Here is a 27799-nt window from a genome sequence, read left to right on the forward strand (position 1 = left end):
ATCCGTCCCCCACGCGCGCTCCCTGCCCCGCGCAGCTCCGAGATCCACTTCCGTCCGCCTTTGGAAGCTCCACCATCCTGCTGCGCCGCCACCGGAGGGCCGGCCGGCGAGGCCACGCCGTGCCTCGGCATAGTGTCGGCGGGCCGGATCCGTTCCTCCCGCGCTTCCCCAACCCTCACCCCCTCCCCCCGGCGCGTCCCCGAGCTCCCCGCGTCCTTGCGCGTGTCGGGCGCCCATCTTCCAGCTGCGATGCGTCCTTGCCGGTCCGGCAATGGGTGCGGCGTGCTGGCCACGGCCATGGCGCCCTCCCCATGCGGTCTCCCTACCCCCGGCGTGGCCCAGCCCTCCTGGTGCTGCTCGGCCGTGGGTTGGGTGCGGATCTGCGGCCGGTGGCAGGGGTGTTCGCGGCATGCCTTCTTGTGCAGGTGCCCTCCCCTCCTCCCCGGCGGCCCTTCCTCCCCCACCGAGCCATGGTGACGGCTCTCGCGCGGAGGCGACGAGGCTACAGTGCTAGTGACTGTCCCGGGGCTCCTCAAGGCGGGTACTTGCTGGCGCTGCTCCGGCTCCGGCGACTTTGGACCCGCGTCTCTCCGATGTCCATGGTTGACGGCGTCTTATGCCGGGCAGCTCCGGCCTCGGCGACCCAGCAGCTGCGTCCCTTTCAGCTCGCCTGGCTCACCGACGTCCCGACGGCTATGGCCACGGCAACATGGATCTGCGTCCTTCCAGTCCCTGTTTGCCGGCGTTGCTAATCGCCGCCACCCCACCCCCTTGTGGTTTGCTGCGCCGCCTGTCCTACCTTGTACGCCTCCAAGCCTTCCCTTTTGCTAGATCCAACGCTCGTGTGTCCGGAGGCGGTGCCACCCTCCGACGGCAGGTGCAACCCCGCCAATCCCCTTCCGACATGGTGGCTCCGACCAGCGTCGGCTTCCTCATCCCCGACTCCAGATACGACGGCTATGGGTTTGCTCAGTTTGAGGCCTGGGAGAAATCCTCGCTCGGCATACCGGTGCTGGCAGCAGCGGCGTCTGCGGATGTCGTTCCCTACTTGGAGGCGCTGTCAAGGCCCTCAGTTGTGCCCCTCTTCGACCTCAGGGAAAACCCTAGGTCTGGTTCTTCCGGATCGGATGGCGACGACGTCTCGGCGACGACTTCCTTCTGGAAGGCGCTATCTTGCTCGCCCGTGGTGTCCCCAGGTTCTGGCTTTGGCGATGTTGGAATTTGTGCTGGTTCGGTATTGCCGCTCTTGGTTCGGGCTTGGTGGGTTTAGCTGTGATCTTTCCTCTATTCGGGCGGAGCACCCCTTGTCTCTCTGCTCTGGACACCATGTTCACGCCTGCGTGCGTTCGTGCCATGTGTTGTACCCCTCTCTGTAATCATTCTACTCTTTCTATCAATGCAATGATACGCAAGCTTTGCGTATTCGCGAAAAAAATGTCTGTTCTATTGGTGCATGTTGTCAGTCCAGTATGATTGGATCCTGAAACCTAAGCGTTCTAGCTTAAGGTTCTATGGCTTCCTGCACGCACTGCCCTGGTCAGCTCCAACCTCATTGGAGGTCTCTGGTTCTTTTACGTCCGCTCGGTGCTTTCGGATGCTAAAAAATGATCGTCTCTGCAATGCTACTCCCTCCGTTTTTAAATACAGGTTTTCTTTTAAAGATTTCAATGCAAAACCATATATGAATATATATAGATATATTTTAGAGTGTAGGTTTACTCATTTTGCTCTCTCTTATTGGAATCTCTAGAAAACTTATATTTAGGAATGAAGGGAGTATAATACAATGCTACAATGGCGTCCCATCCATCTCAAAGAAGGATGTCATCGGAAGAATTGGATTTTCTGGTTACCAGAAATGCACGACTGCATTGCGGATGCTTGCATATGGCACGACCGCAGATTTGTGTGACAAGTATCTTCGGATGTCTACCTTTGATGTCTGAGAGCACGTGTAGAGATGTTATGATTAGATTTTCTATTTGCGGTGGTCAAGGTGTTTGGACCTTAGTACTTGAGAGAACCAACTATCGCTGACATCGAAAGACTATTGGCAATGTCCGAAGTAAGAGGGTGATGGCCTTATTTGCTCGGATCTCTTGATTGCATGCACTGAAGATGAAAGAACTTCCTAGAAGCACCACAAGGGCAATACCAAAGCTTAAGAAGCCCAACATCACTCTTTAAGCAGTTGCTCACATGACCTATGGATTTGACATGCTTTCTTTGACATGTCTGGATCTCACAATGATATCAATGTGCTACAGCGCTCTTCATTGTTTGTCAGGTTGTCTGAAAAATAAACTTCTCCTTGCAACTATACTGTCAATGGGCATGAGTACAAGATGGCTACTATGTGGCTAACGGTATTTATCCTTCGTGGGCTACATTTGTCAAGACTATCTTTGACCCAATAGGTAAGAAAATATCTCACTTTGCCCAAAGACAAGAAGGAGCTAGAAATCATGTGGAGAGAACACTTGGAGTGCTCCAAGCCTGTTTTGCAATTGTTTATTGACCTGTTAAACAATGGGATCCAGAGACATTGTGGGATGTGATGACATGTTGTGTGATTCTACATAACATGATCATGGAGGATAAGGGTGAAGACGTTGCCATTGGTCTGGAATTTGAGAACATATAGGGGATCATACCCAACTTTCACATCAGAATCTGGCCATATTTGATTAGTTTGTTTAAATGCATCACCAAATTCGCATTGCGCAACTCATGAATAACTCAAGGAAGATTTGATTGAGCATATATGAGTAGTTAAAGGGAGCAACTAGAATACATGTTAGATTTGAATTCAAGTTTGAACTATTTTATTTGAAAACAATTGTACTACTTAAATTTGAACAACTATTGATATGCTATTATTTTGAGCCCTCAAACTTAAAAGAATAATAAATACAAGCGTTTGGGGGACATATTGCATGGCTGATTTCCGTATCACTGTCCGCGGACCAGTCCGCGGTCAATACAATGTCCGTTTTGGGGGACCGATGTTTTCGATACCCTAAGCACCTTGACACGTAGCCTCTTGGTTGCTTGGGGTGTGACCAATGGCGGAGACTAGGCTAATCTGTTGGTGGCTGCTTCCTCGACCTATCTATATATGAAAAGCTCTTCGTCATAATCTTCGTAGTAGTAAGTCGGGGGACCATAGTCTGGGATGGTTTTACAGTTTGGGGACGACTGCCTAGGGTGGCCTTGCTGAAGCTCCGCCACTTGGTGTGACCTGTGGGTGGGTGATATGTCTCCAACGTATTTTTTTGATTGTTTCATGCTATTATATTACCAATCTTGTATGTTTTGTATGTCATTTTATACCATCTTTGTGGACCAACCTATTAACTTAGTACCCAATGCCATGGCTCACGCTCATATATTGAGTGGAGTTGAAAAAGCTGAAGCGAGAAAAAGCATGATACAATTGCTTGGTTTGGCACTAAGGTGACTTATGATTTATACTTTATGTTTGGAAGACCGATCTATGCCATGCTTACATGATTAAATGAGTAGGATTAACGTTCTTTTGTACTATTTATTTTGAAGGGTAATGATTATTTTCTATCACTCTTGCATATTGTCGTTTTGATATCTATTAAGTCACCGCTTCCCAATATTCATACCGCAAATTAATTACATGACTAAGACATGTTAGGTAGCATTTCACGTCAAAAATTATGTTTCTTATCATTTAACTACTCGAGGACGAGTAGGAATTAAGCTTGGGGATGCTGATACGTCTTCAACGTATCTATAATTTTTGATTGTTTTATGCTATTATATTATCAATCTTGTATGCTTTATATATATCATTTTTATGGACTAACCTATTAACCTAGTGCCTAGTGTCAGTTCCTTTCTTTGCCCATTTTTTGTTTCGTAGAAAAACCATACCAAACAAAGTCCAAACACGATGAAACTTTATGGTGATTTTCCCTGACTAGAAGAGACCCTAGAAGGTTTGGGGAGAGACCAGAAGGCACCCGAGGGAGCAATAAGCTCAAGGGGCGCGCCTCTAGGGGCATTAGTACTTGTGGGTCCCACGAGGCTCCGTTTAACCTAATCTCAGTCATATTAATTCCCTAAAATCCAAAAAAATGAAGCAACACCCAAATCAATTTTATCGCTACCGTAAGCCTATGTTCTTCCGCGATCCCATTTGGAGGCCTTTTCTGGTACTCTGCCAGAGGGGGAAACCATTGGGAAGGCAATCTTCATCGACCTTGCTGCCTCCATGATAATGTGCGAGTAGTTTCCACACGACCTACGGGTCCATAGCAGTAGCTAGATCTCGCTCTCTCTCTCTCTCTCTCTCTCTCTCTCTCTCTCTCTGATTTTCAATACAACGATCTCTTTGGATATCTATTCGTTGTAATTCTCGCAGTGTGTTTATTGGGATTCGATGAATTGTGGGTTCCTGATCAGATTATTCATTGAAAGTGAGCCTTTTCTGAGATTTATATATGTGTGATTTTATAGCCTTGTATTTCTCTCCAATCTATCCATCTTCGTTGGCCACTTACATTGACTTATCTTCAGTGAGAGAGGTGCTTGGTAGTAGGTTCAATCCTGCGGTGTCCTTACTCTATGACAGGAGGAGTTGCAAGGCACGTATTTGTATTATTGGTACTAAGGATAAAATGACGGGGTTTGAACATATTAATTGATCTTACTTTGTCTATGTTATATCATCTTACTTAAAGCATTACTCTATTTCTCATGAACTTAATACCTTGATATGCATGTTGGATAGAGGTCTTGGGGTGGAGTAATAGTACTAGGCATCAGTAAATTTAATGATCTACTTGTCATAGACATAATGCATATATATTTATCATGCCAATAAAGAATCATCATAACCATGTTCTATTCTATCAATTGCTCAATAGTAATTTGTCTACCCGCCGTTGCTATGCTCATGAGAGAGATGCCTCTAGTGAAGCTATGGCCCCTGGGTCCATCTTCCATATATACTAAAACCCAAAATTTGCTCATTGTTTTTATTTTATTTTATCTATCTATCACTACCAGATTTAATCCTTGCAATTGGCAAGAACAAGGGGACTGACAACCCTCTTGCCCTCGTTGGGTGCAAGCATTTGCTTTGCATGTGTGCAGGTACCGCTTATCTTGTTTGTGTGGTGTCTCCTACTAGTTCGATAAACCTTGGTTCTTAACTGAGGGAAATATTATCTCTACTACTACATCACCCTTCCTCTTCGGGGAATCCCAACGCCTATCACAAGTAGCAGTGGGTCCTTCTGATAAGTGTGTTGATAGTTGGTCTCTATATTTTGGCTTGGTCGCATGTCCTAGTGGCACTTGGGTATGCCTCCTTCCACACGTGATGGGTTGCTGTGCTTTCTTTTCCCCTTATGATTTGGTGAGGCTAGTGGAAGCGCTGAGATAGTCAGGTGGCAATTTTCTCTTTGGTGAGTGTGTAAGGGATGGTGTCCGTCTTCTCTTTGGTGAGAGGGGAGCATATTGGTCTTCGTCCGCAGGATAGGTGATACGTCTCCAACGTATCTATAATTTTTGATTTTTCCATGCTATTATATTACCCGTTTTGGATGTTTATGGGCTTTACTTTACACTTTTATATCATTTTCGGGACTAACCTACTAACCGGAGGCCCAGCCTGAATTGCTGTTTTTTTGCCTATTTCAGTGTTTCGAAGAAAAGGAATATCAAATGGAGTCCAAATAGAATGAAACCTTTGGGAGCGATCTTTTTGGAACAAACGCAATCCAGGGGACTTGGAGTGGAAGTCAAGTAACAAGCAAGGCGGTCACGAGGGTGCCCAACGCCCCCTGGAGGTGGGTGCGCCCCCCACCCTCGTGGGCCCCTCGAGCATCCACTTACCTACTTCTTCATCCTATATATATCCACGTACCCCGAAAACATCTAGGAGCACCACGAAAAACAAATTCCACCGCCGCAACCTTCTGTATCCGCGAGATCCCATCTTGGAGCCTTCGCCGGCGCTCCATCGGAGGGGAAACCGACCACGGAGGGGAAACCGACCATGGAGGGCCTCTACATCATCTCCAAGGCTTCTCCTATGAGTTGTGAGTAGTTTACCACAGACCTTTGGGTCCATAGTTATTAGCTAGATGGCTTCTTCTCTCTCTTTGAATCTCAATACAAAGTTCTCCTCGATGTTCTTGGAGATCTATTCGATGTAATTCTTTTGCGGTGTGTTTGTCGAGATCCGATGAATTGTGGGTTTATGATCAAGTTTATCTATGAGAAATATTTGAATCTTCTCTGAATTCTTTTATGTGTGATTAAGTTATCTTTGCAAGTCTCTTTGAATTATCAGTTTGGTTTGGCCTACTAGATTGATCTTTCTTGCAATGGGAGAAGTGCTTAGCTTTGGGTTCAATCTTGCAGTGTCCTTTCCCAGTGACAGCAGGGGCAACAAGGCACGTATTGTATTGTTGCCATCGAGGATAAAACGATGAGGTTTATATCATATTGCATGAGTTTATCCCTCTACATCATGTATCTTTCTTAATGTGTTACTCTGTTCTTATCAACTTAATACTCTATATGCAGGCAGGAGTCGGTCGATGTGTGGAGTAATAGTAGTAGATGCAGAATCGTTTCGGTCTACTTGTCACGGACGTGATGCCTATATACATGATCATGCCTAGATAATCTCATAACTATTCGCTTTTCTATCAGTTGCTCGACAGTAATTTGTTTACCCACCGTAAAACTTATGCTATCTTGAGAGAAGCCACTAGTGAAACCTATGGCCCTCGGGTCTATCTTTTATCATATAAGTTTTCCATCTACTTTTATTTGCATCTTTTACCTTCCAATCTATATCATAAAAATACCAAAAATATTTATCTTATCATATTATCTCTATCAGATCTCACTTTCGCAAGTGGCCATGAAGGGATCGACAACCCCTTTATTACGTTGGTTGCGAGGTTCTTGTTTGTTTGTGTAGGTGCGTGGGACTTTTGAGGAGCCTCCTACTGGATTGATACCTTGGTTCTCAAAAACTGATGGAAATACTTACGCTACTTTGCTGCATCACCCTTTCCTCTTTAAGGAAAACCAACGCAAGCTCAAGACGTAGCAAGAAGGATTTCTGGCGCCGTTGCCGGGGAGGTCTTCGCTCAAGTCAAGACATACCAAGTATCCATCACAAACTCATCTCCCTCGCATTACATTATTTGCCATTTGCCTCTCGTTTTCCTCTCCCCCACTTCACCCTTGCCATTTTATTCGCCCTCTCTTTCCCAAATCTCCTCCCTCTTTCGCTTGCCTTTTTGTTTGCTTGTGTGTTGGATTGTTTGTCGCGATGGCGCAAGATAATACCAAATTGTGTGATTTCCAATACCAATAATAATGATTTCCTTAGCACTCCGATTGCTCCTCTTAATGATGTTGAATCTTGTGAAATCAATGCTGCTTTGCTGAATCTTGTTATGAAAGATCAATTCTCCGACCTTCCTAGTGAAGATGCCGCTACTCATCTAAACAACTTTGTTGATTTGTGTGATATGCAAAAGAATAAAGAACGGATAATGATATTGTTAAATTGAAGTTATTTCCGTTTTCACTTAGAGATCGTGCTAAAACTTGGTTTTCGTCTTTGCCTAAGAGTAGTATTGATTCATGGAATAAGTGCAAAGATGCTTTTATCTCTAAGTATTTTCCTCCCGCTAAGATCATCTCTCTTAGGAACGATACTATGAACTTTAAACAACTTGATCATGAGCATGTTGCCCAATCTTGGGAAAGAATGAAATTAATGATTTGCAATTGCCCTACTCATGGTTTGAACTTATGGATGATCATACAAAATTTTTATGCCGGATTGAATTTTGCTTTTAGAAATCTTTTAGATTCGGCCGCGGGAGGCACTTTTATGGAAATCACCTTAGGAGAATCTACTAAACTCCTTGATAACATTATGGCTAATTATTCTCAATGGCACACCGAAAGATCTACTAGTAAAAAAGTGCATGCTATAGAAGAGATTAATGTTTCGAGTGGAAAGATGGATGAACTTATGAAATTGTTTGCTATTAAGAGTGCTCCTATTGATCCTAATGATATGCCTTTGTCTACTCTGATTGAGAATAATAATGAATCTTTGGATGTGAATTTTGTTGGTAGGAATAAGTTTGGTAACAATGCTTATAGAGGAAACTTTAATACTAGACCGTTCCCTAGTAATTCCTCTAATAATTATGGTAATTCCTACAACAACTCTTATGGAAATTTTAATAAGATGCCCTCTGATTTTGAGAATAATGTTAAAGAATTTATGATCTCTCAAAAGAATTTTAATGCTTTGCTTGAAGAAAAATTGCTTAAAGTTGATGACTTGGCTAGGAACGTTGATAGACTTTCTCTTGATGTTGATTCTTTGAAAATTAGATCTATTCTAGCTAAGCATGATATCAATGAGTCTCTCAAAGCCATGAGAATTTCCATTGATGAGTGCAAAGAAGAACCGCTAGGTTGCGTGCTAAGAAAGATTGCTTTGTAAAAGCGTGTTCTTCTAGTCTCCATAAAAATAATGATGAAGATCTAAAAGTTATTGATGTGTCCCCTATTAGATCCTTGTTTTGCAATATGAATCTTGATAATGATGGGACTGGTGATGAGTCAACTTTAGTTAAAAGGCGTCCCAATGATTCAAAGTTTTTAGATCTTGATGCTAAATTTGATAAAAGTGGGATTGGAGAGGTCAAGACTTTAAATAGCATTGAACCCGCTATGGATTTCAAGGAATTTAATTATGATAATTGTTCTTTAATAGATTGTATTTCCTTGTTGCAATTCGTGTTGAATTCTCTTCATGCTTATAGTCAAAATAAAGCTTTTACCAAACATATTGTTGATGCCTTGATGCAATCTTATGATGAAAAACTTAATTTGGAAGTTTCCATACCTAGAAAACTTTATGATGAGTGAGAACCTACTATAAAGATTAAAATTAAAGATCATGAGTGCTATGCTTTATGTGATTTGGGTGCTAGTGTTTCCATGATTCCGAAAACTTTATGTGATGTGCTAGGTTTCCATGATTTTGATGATTGCTCTTTAAATTTGCACCTTGCGGATTCCACCATTAAAAACCTATGGGAAGGATCAATGATGTTCTTATTGTTGCAGATAGGAATTATGTGCCCGTAGATTTTATCGTTCTTAATATAGACTGCAATCTTTCATGTCCTATTATTCTTGGTAGACCTTTCCTTAGAACGATTGGTGCAATTATTGATATGAAGGAAGAGAATATTAGATTCCAATTTCCATTAAGGAAAGGCATGGAACACTTCCCTAGGAATAAAGTTAAATTACCTTATGAATCTATCATGCGAGCTACTTATGAATTGAATGCCAAAGATGGCACTACTTAGATCTATCCTCGCTTTTATGACTAGCTAGGGGCATTAAACAATAGCGCTAGTTGGGAGGCAACCCAATTTTATTTTTGTTTCTTACTTTTTGCTTCTGTTTAGTAATAAATATTTCATCTCGCTTCTGTTTAGATGTGTTTTCATGTTTTAATTAGTATTTGTGCCAAGTAGAACCTATAGGATAACCTACGGTGACAGTTAATTTGATTCTGCTGAAAAACAGAAACTTTGCGCGCACGAAAACAAGTTTACTAATTCACAGAAACGTGATTTTGCGTTGATTCTTTTTTCTGTAGATCAATAGACAAATTTCCCAGGACTTCCTATTTTGGTAGGATTTTTAGAGCTCTAGAAGTATTCGAAAGTTACAGATTGCTACAGACTATTCTGTTTTTGACAGATTCTGTTTTTCGTGTGTTGTTTGCTTATTTTGATGCATCTATGGCTAGTATCGAGGGGTATGAACCATAGAGAAGTTGTAATACAGTAGGTTTAACACCAATATAAATAAAAATTTAGTTCATTTCAGTACCTTATGTGGTGGTTTTTCTTTCTTGCACTAACGGAGCTTAAGAGATTTCATGTTGAGTTTTGTGTTGTGAAGTTTTTAAGTTTTGGGTAAAGATTTGATGGACTATGGAATAAGGAGTGGCAAGAGCCTAAGCTTGGGGATGCCCATGGCACCCCAATATATTCAAGGATAACCAAAAGCCTAAGCTTGGGGATGCCCCGGAAGGCATCCCCTCTTTCGTCTTCGTCTATCGGTAACTTTACTTGGAGCTATATTTTTATTCACCACATGATATGTGTTTTGCTTGGAGCGTCTTGTATAATATTAGTCTTTGATTTTTATATTTCCACAATCATCCTTTCTGTACACACCTTTTGGGAGAAACCCACTTGATTTGGAATTTATTAGAATACTCTATGTGCTTCACTTATATCTTTTGAGCTAGATAGTTTTGCTCTAGTACTTCACTTATATCTTTTAGAGCACGGAGGTGGCTTAGTTTGTAGAAATTCTTGATCTCTCATGCTTCACTTATATTATTTTGAGAGTCTTTTAGAACAGCATGGTATTTGCTATGGTTATAAAATTGGTCCTAGAATGATGGGCATCCAAGTTGGGTATAATAAAACTATCATAGGAAGTGAATTGGATGCTATGATCAATTTGATGCTTGATAATTGTTTTGAGATATGGAGGTGGTGATATTAGAGTCATGCTAGTTGGGTAATTGTGAATTTAAAGAATGCTTGTGTTGAAGTTGGCAAGTCCCGTAGCATGCACGTATGGTAACCGTTGTGTAACAAATTTGAAACATGAGGTGTTCTTAGATTGTCATCCTTATGAGTGGCGGTCGGGGACGAGCGATGGTCTTTTCCTACCAATCTATTCCCCTAGGAGCATGCGCATAGTGCTTGGTTTTTGATGACTTGTAGATTGTTGCAATAAGTATATGAGTTCTTTATGACTAATGTTGAGTCCATGGATTATACGCACTCTTACCCTTCCATCATTGCTAGCCTCTTCGGTACCGTGCATTGCCCTTTCTCACCTTGAGAGTTGGTGCAAACTTCGCCGGTGCATCCAAACACCGTGATACGATACGCTCTATCACACATAAACCTCCTTATATCTTCCTCAAAACAGCCACCATACCTACCTATTATGGCATTTTCATAGCCATTCTGAGATATGCAACTTTCCATCGTTCCGTTCATCATGACACGCATCATCATTGTCATATTGCCTTGCATGATCATGTAGTTGACATCGTATTGTGGCAAAGCCACCTTCATTATTTTTCATACATGTCACTCTTGATTCATTGCCCATCCCGGTACACCACCGGAGGCACTCATATAGAGTCATATCTTGTTCTAGTTTTGAGTTGTAACTCATGAGTTGTAAATAAATAGAAGTGTGATGATCATAATTATTAGAGCATTGTCCCTAAAAAAGGCCAAATTAAAAAAAGAAAGGCCCAAAAAATAAAAAGGGACAATGCTACTATCTTTTTTTCCACACTTGTGCTTCAAAGTAGCACCATGTTCTTCATATAGAGAGTCTCATTTGTCGTCACTTTCATATACTAGTGGGAATTTTTCATTACAGAACTTGGCTTGTATATTCAACGATGGGCTTCCTCAAAATGCCCCAGGTCTTCGTGAGCAAGCAAGTTGGATGCACACCCACTAGTTTCTTTTGTTGAGCTTTCATACATTTATAGCTCTAGTGCATCCGTTGCATGGCAATCCCTACTCCTCATGTTGACATCAATTGATGGGCATCTCCATAGCCCGTTGATTATCCTCTTCAACGTGAGACTTTCTTCCTTTTTGTCTTCTCCACACAACCTCCATCATCATATTCTATTCCACCCATAGTGCTATATCCATGGCTCACGCTCATGTATTGCGTAAAAGTTGAAAAAGTTTGTGATTACTTAAGTATGAAACAATTGCTTGGCTTGTCATCGGAGATGTGCAAGATGAGAGCATTCTTGTGTAACAAAAATGGAGCATGACCAAACTATATGATTTTGTAGGGATGAACTTTCTTTAGCCATGTTATTTTGAGAAGACATGATTGCTTTGAGTAGTATGCTTAAGTATTACTATTTCTTATGTCAATATGAACTTTTACTTTGAATCATTTGGATCTGAACATTCATGCCACAATAAAGAAAATTACATTGAGAATTATGCTAGGTAGCATTCCACATCAAAAATTCTTTTTTTATCATTTACCTACTCGAGGACGAGCAGGAATTAAGCTTGCGGATGCTTGATACGTCTCCAACGTATCTATAAATTTTTATTGTTCCATGCTATTATATTACCCGTTTTGCATGTTTATGGGCTTTACTTTAAACTTTTATATCATTTTTGGGACTAACCTACTAACCGGAGGCCCAGCCCGAATTGCTGTTTTTTGCCGATTTCAATGTTTCGAAGAAAAGGAATATCAAACGGAGTCCAAACGGAATAAAACCTTCGGGGGCGATCTTTTTGGAACAAACACAATCCAGGGGACTTGGAGTGGAAGTCAAGCAACAAGCGAGGCGGCCACGAGGGTGCCCGACACGCCCCCTGGAGGTGGGCGCGCCCCCACCCTCGTGGGCCCCTCGAGCGTCCACCGACCTACTTTTTCCTCCTATATATATCCACGTACCCTGAAAACATCCAGGAACACCACGAAAAACTAATTCCACCGCCGTAACCTTCGGTATCCGCGAGATCCCATCTTGGAGCCTATGCCGGTGCTCCGCCGGAGGGGGAATCGACCATGGAGGGCCTCTACATCATCTTCAAGGCCTCTCCTATGAGTTGTGAGTAGTTTACAAAAGACCTTTGGGTCCAAAGTTATTAGCTAGATGGATTCTTCTCTCTCTTTGAATCTCAATACAAAGTCCTCCTCGATCTTCTTGGAGATCTATTCGATGTAACTCTTTTTGCGGTGTGTTTGTCGAGATCCGATGAATTGTGGGTTTATGATCAAGTTAATCTATGAGAAATATTTGAAGAGGAAAGGGTGATGCATCAAAGTCGCATCTGAATATATTGATTTCATATTATGAATGTTTATATGTTTTAATATAAAGTTAGTCAAACTCTATAAAGCTTGACTTTGACCAAATCTTATATGCGGAGTAAAAAGAAACGGAGGGAGTAATATAATATCATGGAACAATAAAAAATTATAGATACATTGGAGACGTATCATGCGATAATCGCAAACGGTGGTGTGAAAAAACCGTCAAAAAAGGTGCAAAACGTTTGCGATGGCGGAGACATCAAACATGGTTCAGATTTTAGTTACGTGTGCGATGCTGGGCATACGGTTGATCCAGCAGAACTGTTTACGATGAGGAAGAACAACAAAAACGGGCAGCCATATCAATGTGTGTGCGATATACGACATACAGTTCCCTCCGATGAACTGTGTGCTATTAGGGAATGCAACAGAAACGGTTAGCCAGATCAAGGTGTGTGTGATATACGACATACGGTTCACTCGGACAAACTGTTTTCGATTAGGCAAGAGAACAGAAACAGTTCATCTTAACAAGATGTGTGTGATATGTTGCATTTGCGACCAGCCAAAAGAACACAAACGATTCATGTAAACCAGATGTGTGTGATACGCAGCAAATAACCCACTCGGATGAACTGTTTGCGATGAGAAATTATAACACAAATGGTTACTATAGCAAGTTCATGTGCGATTCTGTTCGTACAAAAAACTTTGAAAAACGCAAACTAGTTTCTTGAGGTGGCTAGGAGTATCGCACACGATGCGTCCACGAGTACTCATGTGCGATGATTAGTAAGTTACACATAATGAACGACTGCAAGGGTGATATGCCGATCATGGAGTCCAAGAAGACCGTCGTTGGAAGGCCGCTGGCTCAGCTTTTTAGCCTCTATTTTATTATAATTGTATGCATAAGTAGGTCATGAGTGTTTTGTTCCTTGCGACATGTGGCATTTTAAATTATCCTGAATATGTAACACAATTATTAACCGTCGCCATTGTAGATTTGCCTCAACGGCGAGCAGAGCGCGCGCAGGGACGCCACGGACCCGCAAAAAAAATAGGGACGCCACAAGGAGCAACCACGTGGTCAACCTTGTGGCACCCCGTGGGAGACGCTGAAAGGATAGATATGGTTGACTAGAGGGGGGGGGTGAATAGGCAACTAACACTTTTTAGACTTTTCTTTAACAATTTAAACCTTGCAATGAAATAGGTTGTCTAGATGTGCAACTACGTGGACAACCTATAAGATGCAAAGACAATAAGCACACAAGCAAGCAATGGATATAGCACAAGTAAGCTTGCAAAAGTAAAGGGACAAGATAACCAAGAGTGGAGCCGGTGGAGACGAGGATGTGTTACCGAAGTTCCTTCCTTTTAAGGGGAAGTACGTCTCCGTTAGAGCGGTGTGGAGGCACAATGCTCCCCAAGAAGCTACTAGGGCCACCGTAATCTCCTCACGCCCTCACACAATGCGAGATGCCATGATTCCACTATTGGAGCCCTTGAAGGCGGCAACCGGACCTTTACAAACAAGATTGGGGCAATCTCCACAACACTTGGAGGCTCCCAACAATACCGCGAAGCTTCACCACAATGGAGTATGGCTTCGAGGTGACCTCAACCGTCTAGGGTGCTCAACACCCAAGAGTAACAAGATCCGCTAGGGATAAGTGGAGGGAATCAAATATCCTGAGGTGGAAGTGTAGATCGGGCACTTGTCACCCAATCCCGAGCAAATCAAAAAGTTTGATTGGCTAGGGAGAGAGATCGAGTGAAAATGGAGCTTGGAGCAACAATGGAGCTTAGAGGTGGAAGAGGTAGTCAACTAGAGGTAGAAGACACCCCTTATATAGTCGTGGAAAAAATCCAACCGTTATCCACATGTTCAGCCTGCGACACACGGTACTACCGCTCCAAGGGCGCGGTACTACCGCGAGGCTGTGCGGTACTACCGTAGCTGACCACAGTACTACCGCGACAGCAGCACAGGCCGGAACTAGCCTGACAAGGGGGCAGTACTACCGCTTGCGCGGTACTACCACACCCACCTGCGGTACTACCGCAAGGCAGGAAAGTCACACCCTGGGAAGGGCGCGGATGAAATAAATTACATCCGTGCCTACTTCCTCTGAAACTGAGGTGGTACAAAAATCCGACGCAGTACTACCGCTCGCGAGGCGCGGTAGTACCATGCGGGCGCGGATGTAAAAAATTACATCTGCGCCTACTATCGTGACCCAGCGGTACTAGGTAGGAGGGCCACGGTACTACGACTCCTAGGGAGCGGTACTACCATGGGCCCCCGTGGTACTACCGCGCTGGACGAGCGGTACTACCGTGGGGGGCGCGGATGTAAAAAATTACATCCGCCCCTACTACCGCACCAGAGCGGCACAAGGCCTGGGAGCCGCGGTACTACCGCTCCAGATGAGCGGTACTACCGTGACAACAGCGGTACTACCGCTTGTACTTGCGGTACTACCGCTTGTACTTGCGGTACTACCGCAAGTATAGCAGTAGTCGTCAGATTTCCGCACAACCAAGATAACAAAGGGAAGCTCCAAAATGCAGGGAAAGGAGGAACAAGTGTGCGTGTTGATTCCACCCAAACCTTTCTGACGCGGACTCCCTCTTAATAGTACGGCTATCGTACGACTCAAATCCACCAAAGAGAAATGTAGAACAACGCCGACTTCAATAGTCTCTGAGGGGCACCGAATCGTCTCGTGCCTAGAGATGAAGAATCTGAGAAACTCAAGGCACACGATTAGTCCGCAAATGCATTGTCATCAATCACCAAAACACCTGAGGGATAAATATGCCCTTACAATCTCCCCCTTTTTGGTGGATTGATGACAACACGGGATTTGCATATAGATAAGATAATTTAGAGTAGGGGCAAACCCCACCTCTTTAAAATATAGACGGGCTCCCCCTAGATGTGTGCACTTTAGATGAATGCTTTGGACTGCATAGCACACAGACTAGGATCAACACTCCCCCTATATTTTCGAGACCAAGGCATGATAATAAGCATAGCATAGCATAAAGATAGCACAATATAACACAAGCTTGCTAGGATAGATAGAGTGCATATGTCTTACACCATACGAAGTAAAGCTACCGAGGTTCAAACGAGAAAGCAGCAAATAGTTCAAACGAGAAAGCAGCAAACACACGACATCCCTACACTCTCTCCCCCTTTGGCATCGAGACGCCAAAAAGGCAGAGAGGACACCTACACACAAGAGGTGGCTCAAGCAGAGAACTCGTCCCAAGCCTATCCGTTGGTCTCCTCGGCAGCAGGGATGGTCTCCTCGACATCCTCCTCAGACTCAGTCCACCTGTAGCCCTGCTTCTCCATCCACTCAGCCTCTGGAGTGATGTGCTCCTCAGACCCGCCAGACACTGCCTCACCATAGAGCTGCAAGATCTTGTTGTCCCAGCGACGACTCTCATTGGACGCCACCTGAGTCCTGTACTGCCCCTTGGCTTGCATGCAGAAAAGAGTCTTCATCTTGTCCTTCAGCTTCTTGGCCCATGATGGCATAGTGGCACTCTGGGAAGGCCTAGCAGCACGGCCCTCAGCAACATCCTCGGCGCCAGCATCCTCCTCATCAACAGCAGCCCTAGCAGTAGTCGCCTCGACACGAGTAGTGGTGTTGGCCCAGTTGGATTTGATACGCAGGCAGATGGGCTCATGGCGAACCCAGTCTGGAGCAAGAAACTCCTCATCAAGGAACATCTTCTCCCAAGTCTTCGAAATCAGCAGAAACAGATAGGGCCCATAGATAGGCACCTTGCGGTTGAACACTGCAAACCGGAGCTCACACCACATGATGTGTGAGACATCAAGTGGCTGAGACTGAGACGAACGAGCCTCCTCGTAGATGAGCATCATGTCCACCATATAGGCATGAACCTTGTCTTTGTCACTGATGCGAGGGAACAAGGAGTTGCGGAAGATGCGATACATGATATCCAGAAAAAGGTTGAGCACCAAAGTTGTCTTGCCATTGGCGAGCGCCTTCTCAACCATGAATGGTGCAAGCCTGTCCTTGTTGGCAGATTCAGCATTGGCATGGGGGCGAACACCCACTGGAGAGTTGAGCCCATCATCAAGAACCTGGAGAAGATCCATGAACTCCTTCCAGGTAGCAGACAGCTTACGGCCATTGGTCATCCAGGTCATCCTCCGTTCCTCATCGGAGTGAAAGTAGACTGAGGCAAAGAACTGACACATAAGCTCAGGGTCATAGTCGAGGTGGAAGGTTAACACATGCTCAATGCCAAACTGCTCCACCAAGTCCAGAGCCTCTCCAAAGTAGTCACGGAACTTGTCCTTCCTCATGTGATGCATATCAATCCACTTCACCTCCACATAGGTATTCTGCTTATTCTTGATGACATCCAGATAGATGTTGGTCTGTTGCTTGTTCCAGAACAGCTCACAGCCTTTGACAGTGGAACGCGGGTGCACATAAGGGTGAAGCTTCCTGAGACGGACATAATCAACTTGGGCTATCTCATCCATGCCCTTAGAGGGCTCCTTGTGCTTGCTAGCTGAGTGCTTGACATTGCGCTTGGAGGCAGACGAGCCCTCTGGTACTTCACCTGGGTTACGCAGACGTTCGGAGCCAGTGTCACGACTGGGGTTGGACCGGCGAGAGCCACCACCTGAGACACACACGAAAAACACCAAAGACACGAAAAGATCAATGCAAAGGCCACGAAAAAGCACAAGAAACACATAGAAGGCATACGAGAAAGTTGGCATGCGATAGATGTGAGCCACGGTAGAACTGCCACTGCCTGCGGTACTAAAATATTAGTACTGCTCCAAACGCGGTAGTACCATGCAAGGTCACGGTAGTACCGTGGTTGGAGCGGAAGTAAAATTTTAGTACCGCACAGAGCGCGGTAGTACCGCTCCCGAAGGGCGGTAGTACCGTGCAAGCGGTAGTACCGCGCCAGACGGGCGGTAGTACCGCGTCGCGTCAGATCCAACCGGCGGTTTGAATCTGAAAAGAACCGCGAAACAATGGCGGTGCTACGGTGATCAGATCTAGCGCAAGACAACAATACAAGTATAAATCCTATGCAATACCATGCTCCTTCATCCTACTCTTGCAGAGATTAAGCCTAAGAATCTCAAGAACACACAAGCCTCCCCCAAAACCTAGAAACACCAAACACAATCAACACGGAGAGGGAGTTGGGGAAAAACCTTGGTCCATAGCAAGAGCACGTGGTGGGGAACGATCCCACCGGTCGGAATCACGGGAGGGCGGCCGGTGGAGGAGATCCGGCGACAAACGCCGGCTCCGTTCTTGAGCGAGGGAGAGAAGGAGGCGACATGGAGAGAGAGGACAGCGAATGGGTATGGGGAGTTAAAACTCCCCCTGCCCGTCCTTATCCCCACGCGCTTGAACCGGCACGGTAGTACCGTGTATCATCGTGGTAGTACCGCTCGGGCGAAAGTACCGCGCCGAGGCGGTAGTACCGCTCAACCAGGCGGCAGTAAAAAATTACTGCCGCGTGGTGACGGTAGTACCGTGCTCCCGCAAGCGGTAGTACTGTGGCTGGCTGCTGTAGTACCGTAGCTGGCCGCGGTAGTACCGTGAGCTCAAGTCACTGCAAGTTTCAACACGAGAAAAAAAAGCCTTTGCACCGAAACTTTTCACACACAAGAAACCACAAGAACACGCACAAACCAGAGGCAAAAAGACGACAAGAAACCACCAAGCGACAAGGCCTCTCGAGGAGAGAGGGCGGTGGCCAAAGCCACCTATGTTTGAGTTGGATGGTATAGCACCGCGAAGAATTATCCTTGGGCCCATGACCAAAACTCGTCTTTGAAGCACAAGTACCATTAAAAATGGCTAATGTGAAAGAGGTGATCGATTTATGCATAATGGGGGGAGGGAGAGTTCATTGAGAGAACAACACTCCCCCTATGTCCATGCCTACACCTAAACTAGACAACACATTGAGTGTGGTGGGGGTGTACGGGTTCAAGTCACATTGCTCAAATCAATGATATTTAGCTCATGCCTTAACTCGCGAAATCTTGCTTCATCCAAGGGCTTCGTGAAAATATCTGCAAGGTTATCATGAGTGTTGACATACTTGAGCTCGATCTCCCCTCGCCTAATGTGATCCCGGATGAAGTGATACCGAATCTTAATGTGCTTCGTCTTGAAGTGTTGTACCGGGTTGAGAGAAATCTTGATGGCACTTTCATTATCACACCAAAGAGGCACTTTGTTACAAATGACACTGTACTCCTTTAAAGTTTGCCTCATCCATAGGAGTTGAGCACAACAACTACCGGCTGCCACATACTCCGCTTCGGTGGACGAGAGAGACACACAACTTTGCTTCTTGGAAGACCAACTTACCAAAGAGCAACCAAGAAATTGGCACCCTCCGGAAGTGGACTTCCTATCCACTTTGTCCCCGCCCAATCGGAATCCGTGAAACATTCAAGCTTGAAATTTGCTCCTCATGGGTACCATAAGCCAAAGTTTGGGGTATGAGCCAAATGTCGAAAGATTCTCTTGACCGCCACATAGTGACTTTCCTTTGGTGCGGCTTGAAACCGTGCACACATCCCCACACTCAACATGATATCCGGTCTAGATGCACAAAGGTAAAGCAAGGAGCCAATCATGGAGCGATATACCTTTTGATGCATGGCTTTACCATTGGGATCGATGTCAACATGGAACTTGGTAGGCATTGGTGTAGAGGCCGGCTTGACATCACTTAGCTTGAATCTTTTAAGCACGTCCTGAGTGTATTTGGCTTGGTTGATGAAGGTTCCTTCTCTTCTTTGTTTGATGTCAAAACCAAGGAAGAACTTCAACTCTCCCATCGAAGACATCTTGAACTTGGAGGTCACGAGAGCGGCAAATTCCTCATTGAAGGCTTTGTTAGGAGAACCAAAGATAATATCATCAACATATAGTTGGCATACAAACAACTCTCCTTTGACCTTCTTAGTAAAAAGAGTGGGATCGATTTGTCCTACTTCAAATCCACGATCTTGTAACAACTCGGTAAGGTGGTCATACCACGCACGTGGGGTTTGTTTAAGGTCATAGAGTGCCTTATCGAGTTGATACACATGATCCAAGAAGTAGGGGTCCTCGAACCCGGGGGGTTGCTTGACATAAACCAACTCATTAATGGGACCATTAAGAAAAGCACTTTTCACATCCATTTGTTGCAACTTAGAATTGTGATGGGAAGCATAAGCAATCAACAAACGAATGGATTCAAGACGAGCAACGGGAGCAAATGTTTCACTGTAGTCGATACCCTCGACTTGGGAGTAGCCTTGTGCTACCAATCTTGCCTTGTTGCGAATGATGTTCCCATGAGCATCTTGCTTGTTCTTGAAGATCCACTTTGTTCCAATGACGTTGTGGTTCCCCGAAGGTCTTGGCACCAATCTCCACACCTTGTTGTATTCAAAGTTGTTGAGTTCTTCATGCATGGAATTGAGCCAATCCAAGTCTTCGAGCGCCTCATAGACCCCCTTTCTTAGGCTTCCAACCACGTTTTCCATGAGATGGCCTTGTGTGGTGAGTTTGGAAGCAATCTTTGCGGCACGATGCTCTAATTCCTCCTCGGGTGTGGAAGGAGGATGGTTAACTTGATCATCTTGAGCGCCGTCTTGAGCTTGCTCATGATCTTGAACTTGCTCGAGGGGGAGAACTTGACCTTGGGCATCATTTAGAGGTTCACCACCATCTTGAGGTTGATCTTGCCCTTGGTCTTGTTCATGAGGGTGAGGGCCTTCACTTTGTTCTTCGGAAGCGTGTGGGTCTTGGGGAGGTGATGGCTCCACTTGAGTGGAGCATTGTCCTTCTCCTTCGGCCACAAGGGGTTCCTCAATGGGTAGGATATGACCAATACCCATTCTTCTTATGGCTTGGGGAGGAATTTCATCACCTACATCACAAGTACCACTTTGCTCCACTTGGGAGCCGTTATTTTCATCAAACAATACGTTACACGTCTCCTCAATGAGTCCGTTGGACTTGTTGAGAACACGGTAAGCATGAGAGTTTGTAGCATAACCAACAAATATGCCCTCATGAGCTCTAGCTTCGAATTTAGACAAACGAACACCTTTCTTGAGAATGAAACACTTACACCCGAACACCCGGAAGTACTTGAGATTGGGCTTGTTCCCGGTGAGTATCTCATACGGAGTCTTGTTCAAGCCTTTGCGGAGATAGAGCCGATTGGATGCATGACAAGCTGTGTTGATGGCTTCGGCCCAGAAGTTGTATGGAGACTTGAACTCCGCCATCATGGTCCTTGCCGCATCCATCAACGTCCGGTTCTTCCTCTCTGCAACACCATTTTGTTGAGGGGTATATGGTGCAGAATATTGATGCTTGATCCCTTCATCACTAAGAAACTCATCCAAGGTGTAGTTCTTGAACTCGGTGCCGTTGTCACTTCTTATTGTCAAGATCTTTGCATTGTGTTGACGCTGAGCTTCATTTGCAAAGTCGATGACGGTTTGTTGAGTCTCACTCTTCCTCTTGAAGAAGTATACCCAAGTGTATCTTGAATAATCATCCACTATCACCAAGCAATACTTTCTACCCCCAAGACTATCAAAGGATGGGGGCCCAAAGAGGTCCATGTGGAGGAGCTCCAAGGGTCTCTTCGAGTAGATGATAGTCGTGGGAGGGTGAGCCGCCTCATGAAGCTTTCCTTCGATACAAGCACTGCAAACACGATCTTTGGCAAAACTAACATTCGTTAGTCCATGAACATGGTCCCCCTTGAGAAGACTTTGCAAAGATCTCATATTGACGTGGGCTAAACGGCGATGCCAAAGCCATCCCACATCAACTTTAGCCATTAGGCATGTCGCGGTCTTAGTGGGTTGCTCCGAGAAGTTAACCACATAGAGACCGTTCTCGACATGCCCAACAAAGGCTACTTTAAGAGTCTTGCTCCACAAGAGGGCCACGGTATCAATATCAAAGAAGGTGGCAAAACCCATGAGTGCGAGTTGACGAACGGAAAGTAAATTGAACGCAAGGGACTCAACAAGCATGACTTTCTCGATCGTTAGATCATGAGAAATGGCAACCTTGCCAAGACCCAATACCTTAGAATGTGAGGCATCACCCCATTCGACATTGGTGGGCATAGATGGGATCTTGTGCACGTCCACCACCAAGTCCTTGCTCTCGGTCATATGATTTGTTGCTCCACTATCGAGCAACCATGATCCCCCACCGGAAGCAAACACCTACAAGAGATCAATGCTTGGTTTTAGGTACCCATTGAGTAATGGGTCCTTTGATGTTAGTAACAAGGGTCTTAGGGACCCAAATAGACCATTCAATGTACTCATAAGGAGAACCAACAAATTTAGCATAAACATGTCCATCACTAGCACGGCACAACACATAAGAGGGGTTAAAGTCGCCGGCTTTGTTGGGAGAGATGGCGTTGCGCTCTTTGGCTTCACCACTCTTCCCATTGTTCTTCTTCTCCTTAGGAGCACCTTCTCCCTCCTTCACAAAGGTTTGCGTGAGCGGAGGAGGTCGATTGGTCTTGCTCTTCTTCTCCTTGTTCTTCTTCTTGTTCTTGGACTTGGGTGCGAACCCAACTCCCTCCTTGCCCACAACTTCCTTTTGATTGCTCAAAAGGTCATTTAGGTTCTTCTCGCCTTGTATGCATGACACAAGACCTTTCTCGAGTTGTTCCTTCAACTTGGCATTTTCCTCCACAAGATGCACATGCTCACAACATGGGTTAGTTGCATTTGCATTATCAATTAAGACCATGTGAGGAAATGTGGCCTTTTCCTTGGTTAGCTTAACTTGGAGTTGAGCATGAGACTCCTTGAGGGTGGCACGAGCACCTTTCAAGACCTTGTGGGCCTTGTCAAGTACATCAAACTCCTTCGTGAGTCTAACATGATCAACCCCAAGTTTAGCCTTCTCGGAAGCTAGAACACGAGACACAACAAGAGCATGATCAAGATCTTTCTTTAGTTTAGCATGACCATCGTTGTGTGACTCCTCAAGAGCCAAACGATGCCCACGCTCTTCCTCAAGAGCATTAGAGAGATCCGATATCTCATCGGCATAGTCACGACTATGACTTTCCATCTTAGTGATGGTTTCTTCATGAGCCTCGATCATGTCATTGGCTTCACCAAGTTGTTCCAAGAGAGCAACGAAATGCTTCTTAGATTTGCCCTTGAGCTTACTCATGAAGGACTCAAATTCATTGATCTCCTCATTAGACCCCTTACCATTATCAAAGTCATCCGTTGAAGGAGGGTTAGGAATAATGGTGGTTTTGATGTTGGGGGTTACCTTGTTGGTGGCCTTAGCCATGAGGCACTTGGCGGTGATGTTCTCGTTAGGTGCATCGAAGAGAGACACCCGAGGAGTTGTGACAATGGCAACGGATGCCATGGCCATTGTTTCACCATCTTCATCATCATCGTCATCCTCACGGTATTCTTCTTGAACCACCAACCCGCGAGAAGGAGTCTTCTTGGTGAAGTTGTTCTTGTTGGGGAAGGACTTGGCTTTGTCTTTTCGAATGAACTTGCCACCATTGTCTTCCCGCTTCTCGTATGGACAATCCGCAACGAAATGGCTAACATTGCCGCAGTTGAAACAAGTTCTAACTCATTGCTTCCCCTTGAGGCCACTTGAGTTGTTCTTGTTGAAGTTGGGTCTTGTAGTCTTCTTACTCCAAAACTGTCTATAGGCAAGAGCCATGTGCTCATGATAATCATACTTCATGTCCTCGGGGTTGCTCTTCTCATCTTCCTCTTCTTCTTCTTCTTCCACACTAACCTTGGCCTTCAAGGCAAGATTGGGCTTCTTTTCCCTTTGGGAACGGAGCACCGCATTATCGGCGGTCTTGTCCAAGATGCTCATTGCAACAAACTCATCCAATACTTCACTAGAGGTCATGGAGTGGAAGTCCGGCTTTGGCGAATGACGGAGGACATGGCCTTGTTGTAGGGCATCATGGCCTTGAGGAACTTGCGCTTGATCCAGTTGTCATCCGTGTCCTTGCTTCCATGATCTCGGAGTGCAACCGCGAGTTTGGTCACTCTTCGAAAGAGCTCACGAGGTTCTTCATCCTCTTTCATTGCAAACTCATCGGCCTCATCTTGCACCACTTCATAGTTGGAGTGTTGAATGCTAGCACTTCCTCGATAGAGACGCTCGACACATTTCCATGCTTCTTTAGCCATGGCATGAGGTCGAAGATGAGGGAGATCTTCGGGAAGGATTGCATCTTGGATGATGAAGAGAGCACTTTCATTGAATTGATTGTCCACTTCTTCACGAGGGGTGAAGTTGCTTGGATCATGAGGATAGAAACCTTCTTCAATAATTCTCCAAAGGTTAGTGTTCACATGTTTTAAGTGACGCTTGAAGCGATAGAGCCAAGCATCAAAATCTTCATTTTTCACATATTTAGGAGGAGGACCGGCATGATTCAAATGAGTAGAGGGGATCGGTCCTCTATACACCGGGGGTTCCACATTGGCAAAGATGCCGGTGCTATTTCTACCACTAGTAGACGGACTCTTTTCACTATTAGCTTCCCCCTTGTCGGGGTTAGCATCCGTCACCTTGTTAATGGGATCACCCACTTTGATTGGCGAGGTAGATAGTTTGAGTCCCTCTAGGAAATCAGAAAACATGCTTTTAACCTCGGCCGTCATGGAGGTTTTCAATGTGTCTAAAGCCACATTGAATTCCTCACGAGAGACCGAGGTTCCCTCTTCGGCCGAAGACGAGACGAGATTCACACCGGAGTGCTCCTCCGCACCGTCGTTGTTGTCAACCATACTCTTCGGACGGCAAAGTCCTTAATAAAGAGACGAGGCTCTGATACCAATTGAAAGGATCGATATGGTTGACTAGATGGGGGGGGGGTGAATAGGCAACTAACACTTTTTAGACTTTTCTTTAACAATTTAAACCTTGCAAGAAATAGGTTGTCTAGATGTGCAACTACGTGGACAAACTATATGATGCAAAGACAATAAGCACACAAGCAAGCAATGGATATAGCACAAGTAAGCTTGCAAAAGTAAAGGGACAAGATAACCAAGAGTGGAGCCGGTGGAGACGAGGATGTGTTACCGAAGTTCCTTCCTTTTAAGGGGAAGTACGTCTCCGTTAGAGCGGTGTGGAGGCACAATGCTCCCCAAGAAGCCACTAGGGCCACCGTAATCTCCTCACGCCCTCACACAATGTGAGATGCCGTGATTCCACTATTGGAGCTCTTGAAGGCGCAACCGGACCTTTACAAACAAGATTGGGGCAATCTCCACAACACTTGGAGGCTCCCAACAATACCGCGAAGCTTCACCACAATGGAGTATGGCTTCGAGGTGACCTCATGAAAGGATCGAGATGGACCTAGAGGGGGGGGGTGAATAGGTACAATTACAAATTTTAATTACTACTTGACAATTTTTAGGCAATAATGCGGAATATGAAGATGAGCCTAACAATTGCACGTGAGCACAAAGTACTAAGCAAGTAACACAAACACGTAAGTAGGCAAGCACAATATAATGTATGCAAGTGTAAAGAGACAAGTAACCACAAGTAGAGAGTTAAGGTTAGGAATAACCGCAACTCCGGGAGACGAGGATGTAAGCCGATGTTCACTCCCTTGGAGGAGAGCTAGTCACCGTTAGAGGGATGGATGTTACCACGAAGGCACACCAACGCCATGAAGGCTCACCCTATTCTCCCTTTGAGACAACACCACGGAGGCGTTTCTCAACCACTAGTGGTAGACCTTGGGGTGGTCTCCAAACCCTCACAAACTTTTCCGAGGGTAATCACAAAGGTCGATTCCTCTCCGGATGACTCCTACCGCCTAGGAGTCTCCAACCTCCAAGAGTAACAAGAACGATGGGGAAATGCTCAAAACTTGCTCAAGTCACGAATTCCTTTGGTGCAAAGAAGGGGAAGAAGTGGATCTATCACTTGATTGGAGAACTTCTCTCAAAAAGCTCCTAGAACACTTGGAATCTAGGATTTAGTTGGATGAAGGAGGGAGAGAGTGAGGAGTGTTCTTGTGGGGCTCAAAGTGAATGGTCAACCCTATCCCGTGGAAGGGAAGGGAGTATATATAGGTGATGGGAAAAAGTGACCGTTTGGGGTACAGGATGGCCGGACGTCCGGAGAACGTCGGACGTCCGGAGGCCCAAATGGGTCCGGACGTCCGACAGTCATCGGACGACCGACCCTGTGAAAAGTGTGACCCACAATCCAGTGTACAGGATACGGACATCCGAGCTAGGCCGAACATCCGTAAGAATGCTTCTGATGTGAAAGTGTCAGACGTTCGGCGGGTTCCGGACATCCGTAAAAATGTTTCTGTTGTGGAAGTGTCGGACGTCCGGAAGTGTCCGGACGTCCGGGCAATCAGGAAGGACCGAACGTCCGTAGAACACCGGACGTCCGAAGGTAAGGTAGCAACTTTGAGCAAGTTTTTCACTGATCCATCGATCCCCTCTTAATAGTGCGGGATCCCTATACTCAAGAACAAACCATAAATGAAGTCAACATCTTGTATCTCCATTCTTGAGTTATATGCTTTTGACCCTAGTCATGATCCATGCACACGGTCTTTGGAACATAATCCTGAGATATACTTGATAAACATGATTAGTCCCGAGCATATGTGTTGTCATCAACATCAAAATATGATTAAGGGCATGATTGCACTTTCAATCTCCCCCTTTTTGGTAGTTGATGACAACTCATATGCATACTCATAATAGTAATCGGAAGTATTTGTTGTGGAGCTCAATAACCATAATAAGAATAAGTAGCGAGCGAGCTCCCCCTCAAAGTGATACCACAGATACTACTAAAAACAAAAATGAATGAGGGCTCCCCCTCAAACTGATGCCACAATAGTTGGATCACTTCATATAGATTCACCAAATCTCAGATTCAACAAACTCATAACCAACAAACTCATAACATAGTTCAACAACTCATAACATAGTTCAACAACTCATAACATAGTTCAACAAACTACTCCTAACATAGGTTCGATTACATAATGAGCTAGAGTAATGCATATGGAGCCTACTCCCCCTTTGGCATCAAGTATCCAAAAAAAACTAGGGGGAATGACATGACAGTATTAAAGATCATCCTCATCATCATCATCATGAACACCACTGGCACCAGCCTCATCAAAAAAATCAGCCCACTCAGGACCGGAGGGAAAACCAAAATCAGAAGGGGGAGCTGCAGGAAGACGCTCATCGTCACTCACATCATATACACCTGAGTCTCTTAGACGAGCCTTCAGAGCGTTCTTGGAAGTGACCATGCGGGTGACCACATCGTGGTGTTGGGAGCAATGGAAGGTGAACATCTTCATCATGGCTGAATGAGCCTTCCCAAGAAAACGAGCAATGCGCCCAAAGGGGGCATCACTGGAAGGAGGATGGTAGCATGAGAGGGAAAACTAGCGGCGATGCGACTAGCAGTAGCGGGAGGAGGAGGAACATGTTCAGCTGCCATGTGAGGTGGGATGACCCATCTCTCATGTATATGAGTGCGTGCAATGGGAAAGGGAGCTACACTCTCGATAAATGCCTGAAGAAAAGGTGCATGAGGGAAAGCCCGCTTGTGCTGGAAGCTAGCAAGGCGAATCTCATGCCATAGAAAGTGTGGAACATTTATCTTCCCTTTAGGAGATGTGTAGAGGCGATGCATGAGATCAATGCAGTAGCTGCTGCAGGAGCCCTTGTCACCCATCTTGGGATAAATGGTGCGGATGACACACTGATAAA

This window comes from Triticum dicoccoides, chromosome 2B (assembly GCF_002162155.2).
Source record: "Triticum dicoccoides isolate Atlit2015 ecotype Zavitan chromosome 2B, WEW_v2.0, whole genome shotgun sequence".
NCBI lineage: Eukaryota > Viridiplantae > Streptophyta > Magnoliopsida > Poales > Poaceae > Triticum > Triticum dicoccoides.